Source organism: Podarcis liolepis (assembly GCF_965112155.1).
Source record: "Podarcis liolepis genome assembly, chromosome: 3".
NCBI classification, from domain to species: Eukaryota; Metazoa; Chordata; class Lepidosauria; order Squamata; family Lacertidae; genus Podarcis; species Podarcis liolepis.
In genome coordinates, this window is record NC_139557.1 from 40,426,002 (window position 1) to 40,438,669 (window position 12,668).

Below are 12,668 nucleotides of genomic sequence, written 5' to 3' on the forward strand. Positions count from 1 at the left end.
CTGTAGATGTTCGCTGTACAGATGGTACATGACGCACTGAAAAAAACTAACACAAAGCAGCTGCCTGAGCATAAACAGACTCTTTGAGTGATTGTTCCTTTTCCCTGGGGAAAGGGCATGTTTGTCCTGGTTGGCATGGTCACAGTCTTCTCAGGGGCAATACCAATAGGACTGAGCAGCACATGTTCTGGTCTGCCATTGGCCCTATCTCTTCCCCTTCCTTTGCTGCTGCTGAATTGTGTCAGAAGGAGAAGTAGTGTGGATTGAGGGATGCAGACAAGGTATGTGGAATCTGTGGGCACATTCCAGCTAAACACTATGTATTGATTTCAATGGGAGAGCAAGGCACCTACTTCATGGTTTCTCATTGAAATTGTGCTGAATTGTGTGCCCTTACATGCAAATCTAAAGGCTCCGGTGTATGGGGAACATAACAATTCTGAGTATAACATCATTGGTGGAATTTGTATTTGAATCACCTGCATTGGAATATTATTTATGAGAAAATGAAAGCGCAGCGAAAATGTCTCCTGCCTGCTATTACCCAGAAGGTGTAGGGAGATGGGAACAAAAATGAGAAAACAAACCACCTCAGTAAATGGGTTTGGAGATTCAGAACCTGAAACGAAAAAACCAAATTGATGGCAGTTTGTAGATGCTCCAGCTATAACTGAACATAATCAGGAACACTTGGCTGCACATGTAGCACTATACCCCTGGGGAAATGTGGCTGTGAATATCGTGTCAAAGAATGGTATATATTGCCTTCTGGGTAATATGCTCCTGGCAGGATTTCTCTTCCTCTGTGAAGGGAAATCATGTTACCAAAAGTTCAAAGCTGCCAGCTATGAAAATGTCAACACGGTTCACAACTGGCACATGACAGATTTCAACCTCTTAAAATAAACGTACAGGTTATATTATGAACTCTGAAAAGACATATGAACAGTAAAAGTACTGCCACAGCAAACATATGATAGGTACTGACCTAGGAAAAATGTCTGCTCTAATGCTTTAACTACAGAATTTAAATGTGCAAAAGTCATTAAACTATTTGGTTTTTTAAAAATCTATTTTAGGACGAATTCTCAGTTCTTATATCTATCATATAGTTTCTTATGGTTCCATTCAGAGAATTCCCAGATTGGTCTCTATCCAAAAGCATATTTAATACTCAGACTGTACTGAATTCTGTCCCATGTGGATCTTTTGGGCAAAAATAGCCATTTCTCTCTCTCTCTTTCTTTCTCTCTCTCTCTCTGTGCGCACATGCAAACATATATCCAGAAAGTCCTTTGGTTGCAAGAATATTTACTTTTAAAAAATCTTATCTGGTGTTCCAGTTGCTGCTGCATTACTCCCCACCTTCCAGTTACTGTTTCTATTGGCTTCCTGGCTGTAGCCACTGGCAGGTGGCAGTGTTTGTCTCCTACCTTCACAATCAGTCACATGACAGGTGACTAGCCAATAGGCAACACTACATCACTAAGTAGCCAACCAGGTTTGGTTAATATGATGACATGACAAAAGATAAAGGCAAGGCTTTTGCCTTAATGCAGAGCTTTCCAGACTTTTCATGTTGGTGACATACTTTTTAGACATGCGTCATTTTGTGACACAGTAATTCAGTTTTACTGACAAACCAGAGGTTAAACTAACCCCTTTCCAGTCCTGGGAGGAGCGTGGAGAATGTTCATACAACACGCCTACACACTGCAGCCAACACACTAACGTGTCACGACACAGAGTTTGGAAAGCTTTGCCTTAATGTGTAAGGGCAAGGATTTATGGATCCATAGGATCAGTTCCAAACCAGTCAGACCCACTCAGGCTGCATATGCAGAACACATTTAAAGGACCCCCTTCCAATAATCCTGGAAAATGTAGTTTGTGAAGGGTACTGGGAATTGGAGCGCTGTGGGACTATTGTTGTTTAGTCATTTAGTCGTGTCCGACTCTTCATGACCCCATGGACCAGAGCACGCCAGGCACTTCTGTCTTCCACTGCCTCCCACAGTTTGGTCAAACTCAGGCTGGTAGCTTCGAGAACAATATCCAGCCATCTTGTCCTCTGTCATCCCCTTCTCCTTGTGCCCTCCATCTTTCCCTACATCAGGGTCTTTTCCAGGGAGTCTTCTCTTCTCATGAGGTGGCCAAAGTATTGGAGCCTCAGCTTCAGTATAGTTCCCAGAAATTGGGGTTTTGTGCTTTTAATGTATGGTGTGTACACAGCTACCATGAATGAGTGAGAGCTACACTTCATTTTATTCTTCATTTTGAAAGACTCTGTCCTGATTAGGTGTTGTTGTTTTTTTTAAAAAAACAAACCCAAGCATTTATTAATATAAATTAATTTTGTACTTTTTGTGTTGGTTTTAGTGATGGAGTAAGAATGCCTCCCGATATTTCAGGGCCTACAAGTCAGATCATTAGTGCCCCAACAGATATCTTGTCTGGATTAAGATTCAATTTATTTACATTGGCATTTGTTGTATAAATTTCCTAGGCTCCCTGGGATTAGAAGATAGAAATGAGAGATAAGAGCTAGGTATCATCATCGGGATGATGCCATCCCATCCCAAATCACTGAATGACTTCAACCACTTGTTAGATGGGAGGCAAAAAAGGGAGTCTTTCTGAGGCACCTCATAAATCAAAAGGCTACCAGATAATATTGATCTTTCAGCGTCTGATAAACGGAGAATTTTTCCCCATCAAAAACTTTTGAAAGAGTATTTTCTTAGCGTTTGCACAAAATTCACAGGTTTTCAGTCCTCTAAAACAGGTTAGACTGACATTTTAAACATTAGATTAATGGTCTATTCCCAGTGGTGTGGTATAAAGTGTTTCCTTCTCCTATCATTCCGATAACTAATACATTGATACATCACAACACACCCGTTCTTAATACTGCAACACGGTTTCTTTTGCTGCCCCTTCTTTATTCTCCATTCTCTCTTCCTTAATTTCTTTTTTGGTTATGGTACAGGCCCAAGTCCTACATCTCAGTCGTATGCTTTCCACAAAGATCCTGTTCATCACTGCTAACTTCATGACCTGGGCAAGCTGTCTTCAACCCTGACCTCTGATTCACACTGTAACCTCGAGACTCTCTGATTGCCTCAGTACCAAACTGATCTTCCTCCCATGTTCCTTACATGACCCCTATGGCGATCCTCCTGTCCCAGTTTAGACATCCAAAACTCTAACCTTATTGGACCTTTCTGGTTGAGTTGGATTCCATCTCTACCTGCCTCTACACCAGTAGTTCTCAACATTTCCTGATCCATGACCTACTTTTAAGCCCAAATAGGAGCCGCTTCATTTTTTTTCACCTTAAGCTTATTTTTCTGTACTTTTTTGGGCCCCATTCATTCATTGGCCACTGTTACACAACCACATTCCTTATTCCCTCTGTGATTTTAAATGAAATGGGGGAGAAGTTAGATTAGTGAAATGGAATGAAAGATATATCAAAGCATCTTTTGGATAATATCCCATCCATGCACTTCAGACAAAGATGTCAAAATCGGGAAGAAGGGTTGTGCTGGGTTGAGAACCAATGAAATAAAAGATTATGAGGCTGTTTCATGCAGTATTAAAACTGATTCTTCAAGTAAATTCTTCAAAATTGCCTTCGAAGAGTTCTTATCCAGATGTAATAAATTTGCGCACTCCTTGTATCTCATAAAATCTCTGGACTGTGTTGACAACAATTCTAATATGGCTTAACAGAAAGAAGGGAACAGAATAAAAATTGCCACATTAAAAGTTTATTCCTAGCTAATGAACTACAGTGGATGCATTTAACCATTAAAAACTATTTTAACTTTGAACTGTTAACAAATTATGAAAACATGGGTTATTTTTTATTTATTTCACATGAGTCATTTATGTTGCCTCAAGGCAGGTAGAGATAAACTTTTTAATGCAATTCTATTAAAGTTCAGTCTTTTTCTCTCTTGAGTCTCATAATTTCCATTTGCTCTAATAAAGACCTTTATTTGCTTCATCTGCCTTTCTAGTTGCAATCTTATGCTCCCTGAGAGGGGTTCCCAGAGACCATAAGGGTTTTTTGGAACTCCTGCTCTCCAAGGTCAGTGAGAAATCCAGCCTAGGAGAAAGAGATCTGACCTTATACCTCTTTGAGGTTGTAGAAAGGTATGCAGACAGTGCTCTTCTGATGGTGGAGGCACCCATGGGGGTATGCTGGGAGATTCTGTGGATCCATAGGATCCCAAACATTCCTGTTCTCTAGGCACCACCATCCCCATGAGAATTGGGAACAACCTTACTAGCCCTGGAATTGGCATATTTTATCTCTTTTTGAAATCAGTGGGAAATAAGCTTTTTTTTTTAAAAAAAGTAAAAGCCCCCTGAACAATGAACGAGGGGAGGCCTCACCACATCCTCTGTCCTGCCAGCATAAGCTGGCATGGTTCCTCCACCTTTGCTTCTCCCTCCTGCTCCAGAACTCCACGGGATCACTCTTGTCCAATAAGTAATTTGGATTCTTCCAGTTCAACACTCAAGAAAACGTGGTCCTCCAGTTTTTGCTGGATCACAACTCCCATCACCCCAATCAATTTTTGTGCTGGCTGGGGCTGATGGGCGTTGGAATCCAACAACGTCTGGTCTTTTACTTTCTCATGGTAAAAACATTATTATTATTTTTGTTTATCATAACATTTCACTAAGAAGCTTAGGGTGGCATGCATAGGGTAAATAGAGAGTGGTCGGCAACAGCCAGCAGGGATCAATCTTCTATTTTTTATTATTATTTTTAAATTAATTTTCTTTTCTCTCATTACAAATATACTTATAACATACAGCTTACATCACATCTCTCCCTCCCCCCTTTTGGACTTCCCTCAACTTCCGTTTTTGATTTATTAACCTCATTCGTATATTCTGCTGTTTTCTACAAATACCATATTTTTCCTTTTATTGCATTATCTGTTTCCTATCCATAAAGTTGTGAATATTTATTTAGATCCTACCATCAGGTAAATATTCTTTCTTTGTTTCTGCAAATATAATATAAAAGGTTCCCACTCTTTTTCAAACCCCCTATTGTCCCTTTCCCGAAGTCTGTGTGTCAGCTTCGCCAATTCCACATAACTCATCAGATTTTCTTGCCATTGTTCTTTTATTGGAATTTCTCAAGTCTTCCAATTCTGTGCTAACAGTATTCTCACCGCCGCCGCCACCACCACTTACATAAATAGTGTCCTTTTCTCTTTTGGCAGGTCTTGCCCTAGGGATCAATCTTCTTCTAGTCCAAGTTCCTCAAGAAATGGGGGCAGAGGGCCATCCATCTATATGTCACCTGGCTATTCTTAGGGGAATGGCAGGATAATCCGATCAATCAGCTGTTCATTTCTTATCTATCAATTTCAAAGAGATGTGTAAATATAAACGCAAAAACACAGAAATAATAGGTTGGTATTTTTGCTGGGATCAGCAATTAAGAATGGCAAAACCATATGACCGCAAGTGGATTCCAAGAACAGAAATCTGTGTTTATGTGAAATTCATCAGGAAATGAACAAAGAGACAAAAGCTTTTCTTATAATATTGGCTGTCTTGAAATACAGTGAAGTGCAATTCCAGATTACCCTTCATACCCTTTATTTAACCCTTGTGAATTAGATTTAAAAAGAGGGAGGGGTGGATTGTTTGTCAAGTGGGTTGTTTTAACTTTGCAGACTGGCTTCTTTTGCAAGTCAATAAAATAAACTTGAATCTTCCTTCTAGAGGGGAAATTCCCTTTTTCCTCAGACTGTCATACCTTTACCAAATGTGTGTAGATTTATACCTGCCTTGCATTCTTAGTAGGGCAAGTAGTGACCAGTAATCTAATTAAAATGTCAAAGTGAGCAGTCCATTGCGTATATTCAGCTGGGTTGTGAAGAGAAGGGAATTCTGTTTGTTCCCTTATGAGGAGCTTTCATCACATGCTTCCTTCCAAAGTAATTCCATTTGTTGGCTAGTAACCTTGCAGAAGAGAAAACAATTACAACCAAAGAATCACTTCTGTGTCCTGGCTAGTTTATTTATCTCTTTGTAACAGGGTTATTCATCTGTCATTTCATCAGATAGTTTCCCTCATAGTTGGACCTTCTTGATAGACATGTTTTATGCATGTGTCCTTCTAAACTGCACCCTTTACACACACACTCCATTCCACTCTACTCCACCAGATTATCGCCGCCATGTGGGAAACATTTGATCGGTGTGTTCCTCAAAGTATCCAGCAAGAGATGAGTAGTAAAAACATCTGAAAAATAATATTTCAAGTACTTTTGGAATTCAAGCAGTGCATTGCAGCCTGAGGCTGGGACTCGCATGGTCAGCCACTAGTTGTCAGATGTGGGTGGGTAATCAAGTTACAAGAAAACATACTGCGTGCATATCTGTGAAAATTAGCCTTTCGATTGCAGCTCATCCTCAGGGAAGTTTCTAACTAGAAAATGGTGAGGGATGGGCCTATAAGCACCAAAAGTGTGTTCAATCAGATTTTTACAATTAATAGATACTAACATCCATTCAGTCTCCCTTTTGTTTTATCTCATAAAGGCTCGTTCACAAATAAGGATGAGAGAGCCCATCAATTGTGGCTTCTCTCAGCTTCTCATTTATACAACTTTAAATTTGGTTCTCTGCATTTCCACATCAGTTTGCATTTTTTTAAAGAAAGAAACCTAATAAATATACATCAGCATTTTAGTGTGAATTTATTCTAGCAAACATGCTTTTGAAAAGCAATTTTCCCTACTGCAATACATTTTTGTTATTTTCACCAGTGCACACCTTACCACAGTATATGCATTTTTGTGCACATTACTTGGGTGGGGAATGGCACTGCAATTTTGGAGAAGTGTGAATTTTGAAAGATAGCCGTGTTTCGGTTTGCATATTGTTTCAGAACTGAATGTGAACTGAATGGAGTATCCCCTCTGTCCCTGCATCCCTATTCACAAAGGCCTGCAGATCACTTGATTTACATTCATTAGTGAGGCTGCTGGTTCACAATTGTCAGGTTCAGGATACACATTTGTCCAGTTGATAATGCTCAGCTATATTATGAATCAAGCATCATTTCCTTTAGAAGGTCTTTTCTAGCTTGAAATGTAAAATGGGGTATGGTGCTAATGCAGCCAGCATTCAGCAGACCAGGTGTCCAAGACAGTTGGTCTGTAGGCAGAAGTACAAAAGCACTTCAACATTCACCCCCTTACAAATTTCTGTGAAACTATAGTACATTTTACACCGGCTTCTCTAAACACTCAATGCATGGAGGAGGGAGCAGTATTGTACCACTGGCCACACTAACAATGTTGTCATTCCTGCTGTGCCCACTCCAATATAATACTGATGTTCATGATTTGATTATTGGGTTAGGCAGATGTGGAGTGTCAGGAGTAAACACAAAATCATAGAATTGTAGAGTTGGAAGGGACTCTGAGAATCATCTAGTTCAACCCCCTGCAATGCAGAAATATGCAGGTGTCCCATACGGGGATTTAACCTGTGACATTGGTGTTAACAGCACCACACGCTAACCAACTGAGCTAACATGCCATCTTGTGCAAGGTCATCATTTGATGCCTTTCCCCCAGCCCTTGCAGCATGGCTGTGGGCTTTGCGAAGAAAGTGCAAGGCTCTGGCAAGATCCTAGAGCCCTTCCTCCTCTTCCTCCTCCTCCCCAAAGCCTGATAAGTGCTTGCCTGGCTTTGGGAAGGAGGCAGGGGAGAACTCTAGGACTTTGTCAGTGTCCTCACACCTCTTTCGTAAAGCCAGGTTTTGAGAAGCCGCTCCCCCCCCGGCTGTGCACCCAGTGCTGCTGCACCACTCGCACTGCCATAAATCCTCCTCAGGGTGTGTGCAAAGCTGAAGTAGGGCACTTCCAGATTGCCTGTTTATCGAGTATATGTTTGAGAGGACGTGCATCATGGTGCATCAAAGCAGGTGGCATTCCATTCTCCTCAGTGCATTTACTCATCACTTTCCTTCTTGCAAAAAGAAACAGCATGATTGGGGACAGCATGATTATTGCCCATAGCTCCTAAACCAACCATAATCATGCAGCTTGATTTTGTTAGTAGGTGGTTGAATTCCCCCCCCCCGCCCAAAAATAGCAAAACTCTGGAAGTGTCCTGTTCATACTTGGAAATGACACCTGTAACGCCTTTTGATTTTGCTCTCTTAAAATGGCCTAGCATCCTGCAAAGCTTTCTCTCTTCCCCTCCACTCCCCTCTTAACCAACTGGGTGTATTTGGTTTTTTAAAAATATTTTTTACTGTATCACATCTTTCCCCCATATGTTTATTTCAACAATTGCATTGAAGCATGGCTTTCATACTTTGATCCCAGCTTCCTTGCAGTCTTTTATTAGATTTTTTTAAGGAGGTTTGAATGTAGGCTTCAATTGTTATTGTTAATCACCAAGGGAATACATGTACCTCTATGCAGTGTAGACTGTCAAAGGTTCAAGTCACTTAGTAACATTTATGCAGCTCATCATTAGCCGTGCGACTTCCTGAAGGAGCTCATAGTTTAAAAACTACAGTTAACACCACAGTGTCATGTTCAGAACTGTTGCGAGATCCCACGGGAAAAGCAGCAGAGCTGGAGACATGAGGTGAGGCTGAGAGCAAAGTTGCTGAACCAAGTCAGCAACCATTGTTTAAGTAAAAATGTTCAGACCATCTTCACCAAATAAAGCAGAAATGGCATAGGATACGTATGAATGGGTACATGCAAAATTGATTTAGATTGGCTATAGACCATCCATTGTGTGGCCTTGCAAATTGAAGTTACATAGTGAGGGGAGTTTGCTACTTCAGTGAAAACTTGGCCATAGTTAAAAACAGGTTAATGGAGAGCCTTTTGTAGATTTTGTGAATGCACAAAGGACAAAAGTATGTTTGCATTCTTTGCATTCATTTTGTGGCTTGACATTTAAGCATAATCCTTGAATCAGGGCAACTGGAATCTGGTGCATAACAATTTCACTTCCTTCCTGCACTGATTTTTCCCAGGACATAAGGTTGAAACTCTGTGTAGGTTTGAGATGCCTCTGTGTTGCTGAAGAGATAATCAGATATTATCCATCGCTAGTAGGATTTATTTTATGAACTTTGATCTTTTATTACAACATTGTTTCTTCAAAGGCATTGTTTGCTCAATTGGATTTCCCCACAAAATCATAACAAATACTTAGTCAAATAAGAGCACTTGTAATGGTGTTAAAAAATACAGGGTATATAATGCCTTTTATTGGGTTCATTAATGTCCAAAATGCTGATGGTGTGAGCTTTGGAGTCACATAAAACTCTATCAGATTTAAGTGTTCAAAGCAACAGTAATGAAAGTATAAATAAATAAATTGAAATTCTATAAAAGAAGTCAGCATGAACTTTTTCATTATTCAGTAAGAAGCAATCAATTGTTCAACTTGTCTGCTGATGTGTCCAATTTTATTTTACCTATAACAAATGCTAATTATATCCTGTTAATATTTGCAAAAGCACAGCCATAACATTTTGAACCGGTGTAGCTTCTGTTTTAAATGCAGTACAATGAACACAGACATCCCTTGAAATTTGCAGTTCTCTCATTTTGGAAATGTAGTTCTTCAGCTAAGTAATAGATACCAAAGTGCATATGCTAGAGTAAAGTGTGGACAAAAATGCATTCATATGAGAAAATAACATAATTTTGCAAAATTGTATATATTTGGGCATAATTGCATACAAAAATGCATATGCTAGGCAACATTCACATGCAAATGCTGATGAACTTTCATGAGCACCTTTTTAAAAAATAATAACAATAACCACAGACTAATATGGGCACACGGAGAACTGAATTTAAACTTGGAAAAATGAGAAACAGAGAGCAACAAAAAATGACAGATTTGCCCTTCCCTCCTAGTGGGGATCTTTCTAAATCAAGGAAAGGAAGTTGCCTTCCTCCATTTTTCAGGTACTGCAAATGGCTGCAGCTCTTTTCAGCCTTTGCAATACTAGGAAACATCCATAGAACTGTGAATAGAGTTCCACATATGCAACAGGGCTACCCTGCATTCTCCTTTGTACTGCAGCTTTTTGCATTGCTTCAGAAGTCATTCCTGATTATTGAGGGACCCTCCAGAATGTTGTGGGATATGGCATGGGAAGCACAGCAGGAGAAAGAGGAATTGCCAGAAATCAGAGATCCCTCTTGTACAAACTAGGGTGTCTACGGTATTAATAAGTTTAAAGCTGGCGTCCTATAGCCACTCGCCTTAGCATAAGTTGTCTTCTTCGGCGATCACTCATAGCCGAGTAAAATTGTCTTCCATGAACACAGTCTTAACAGTGTGTCCATAGGTGACTGTGGAGGCGAATTCACGACCTTCCACAGTGGGGACTTAGGTTTCTGGGTGGGAGTTGATCAAACGTGCCTTCCTCTTAGCTTGTTTCTCTCTTTCATCCTGAGTTTGAGGGTCTTCAAAGTCCATGACACCTTTGGTAAAGGCTCTTCTCTAACTGGAGCACTCGCAGGCCAGTGTTTCCCAATTGTCAGTTTTTATACTACAATTTGTTTTTTAGATTTTCATTGGGAGAGTCTTTAAACCTCTTTTGTTGACCACCAGCATCACACTTTCCATTTTTAAGTTCAGAATAGAGTAGTTGCTTTGGAAGATGATAAACATGCATCCGAACAACATGAACAGTTCAACAAAGTTGATGTTGAAGAATCATTGCTTCAACAATGGTGATCTTTGCTTCTTCCAGTACACTGACATTAGTTCATATATAATGTATTTTTTTCTGGAGACACCGTTGATGGAATCTTTTGAGGAGTTGGAGATAGTGTTTATAAGTGGTCCGTGTTTCACAAGTGTACAATAAGGTTGACAGTACAATAGCTTTGTAAACAAGCCTTTTGGTTTCCCTGTGAACAAGTAAGCCTCACTGGACTCAATAAAGGACTGTAGCTCAGTATTAGAGCGCTAGGACTTTGCATGTGAAATCTGCTGGGTTCAGTTTCTGGCATCTCTGGATAGGGCTTAATGATAACTCTGAACTCGGTGTGAAATCTTGTTCTGAAAGGTAACTCAGAACTCTTTTTGAAATCCTGGAGAATTGCTGCCACCCAATGTTGATAACACTACCCTAGATAGACCAAAGACCTCACTTGAGATAACACCTGTTCCAAATAGACATGTATAGGACTGCATTGTAAAGCTTTTGTGACATGCTAACGGTTTGCCTGTAATGCACCTTTGAGCATAGCTCAAAACACGACAATAAAATTCGGGAGTCACAAGGACTAAGGAAGAGTGCAAATGCCCTGGTTGCTGATGGAATTTTCATTTCATTTCATATGTTTTTTTAAAAAGACACCTCTACTGTAGGTGAGGGGATATTTCACTGAAGCTGGGCCTATCTTTTTCTACTGAATGCCTTTACAAATATATCTTAGTTATCAAGACCTAACCCGCTGATCACTCAGATTTGGCATGCTGGAGAAAACTTGCAAACAAGGATTCAGACTTCAGTGTAGACATGGGGCAGTCAAGATGCTAAAGATTTTTAGGAGGTCAAATGATTTGATTAGGAAGTGGCACAGTAAGCAACAGTTTAGGCTAAAATAATTTTGTCTGAGTAGCAATATTCATATCAAATTAGTAGTCATGGGAATTACACGTCCAATTTCCCCAGAGGCCTTTGAAATTGCAGCCTTAATTTTTATTGGTCTAAGGAATAAGTTGAAACTTATTGAGCAGATGACTATTTAAAAAGAAGATGCTTTAGCCACACAAAGCAGACCTCCATTGTAAATCCATCCAGAAATAGTTACCATACAAGTCCCCAGTGTGTCATTTTCTTGCCGGCATGTGCTTTTTCAGACAATTGCTGTTTGCATGCTATTCTGGAACACCAAAAGTTTACGAGCTGTGGCTAAATATGTCATCAAACTCGTTTGTTAAAGTGCCATTAATGGGGTTTGCTTTGAACAATGCAGTTCTGAAGCTTGCTCTTGGCTCATGGAAATGACCAGGATCTGCTTCGTTAATGCAACATAATCAAGCGTGAAGCGGTGCCAGCAGAATTATGTGGCCATGTGTTGTCAATGCAGCACTGATGCTATGGCAGTGTGACATGCTGATAAAGCAACAGCTTGGATCTAGACTTTGCTCCTGCCGATGGAAGCATGGAAGTGACTTGTTCCAAATTCCCTTCCTCACTGCCTCTCCTTGCACCCCACAAAATTCTGCTCCAGAGGGATGGGGACTCTCCAAAAGCATGCAGGGGATTGCACTAGGTTGTAGGGGGGAAAGGATAATCTGCCAAAGTCCCGCACCCCACTTGCTGCCCGTGGAACCTCCTGATTGGATCAATAACATTTTGAAGATGTAAGGAGCAGTTCCATTTGTGGAATGCCAAGTTTGGATCTAATCCAGTTATGGCACATTATTATGCACATCTGTGCAGAAGGAAGGTAAGAATATAGAGTTCCACAGGGCTTTTTTTTTCAGCCAGAGCTCAGCTCTGGCACCTTTCAGGTGGGCACCATTGCTATTCCAAGAGAACAAGGGAGAAGTTCATGGGGAGCTTCGGCACTTCTTTTTCTAGAAACATAGCACAGTGGTACCTCTGGTTAAGTACTTAAT

At 40.3% G+C, this 12,668-nt stretch overlaps 1 protein-coding gene across 2 annotated transcripts in view; it reads left to right on the forward strand.

Moving 5' to 3' along the window:
• Positions 1–12,668, forward strand: part of LOC310704211 (uncharacterized protein) — a 253,324-nt gene that overhangs the window by 152,086 nt on the left and 88,570 nt on the right. The window lies entirely within an intron of this gene.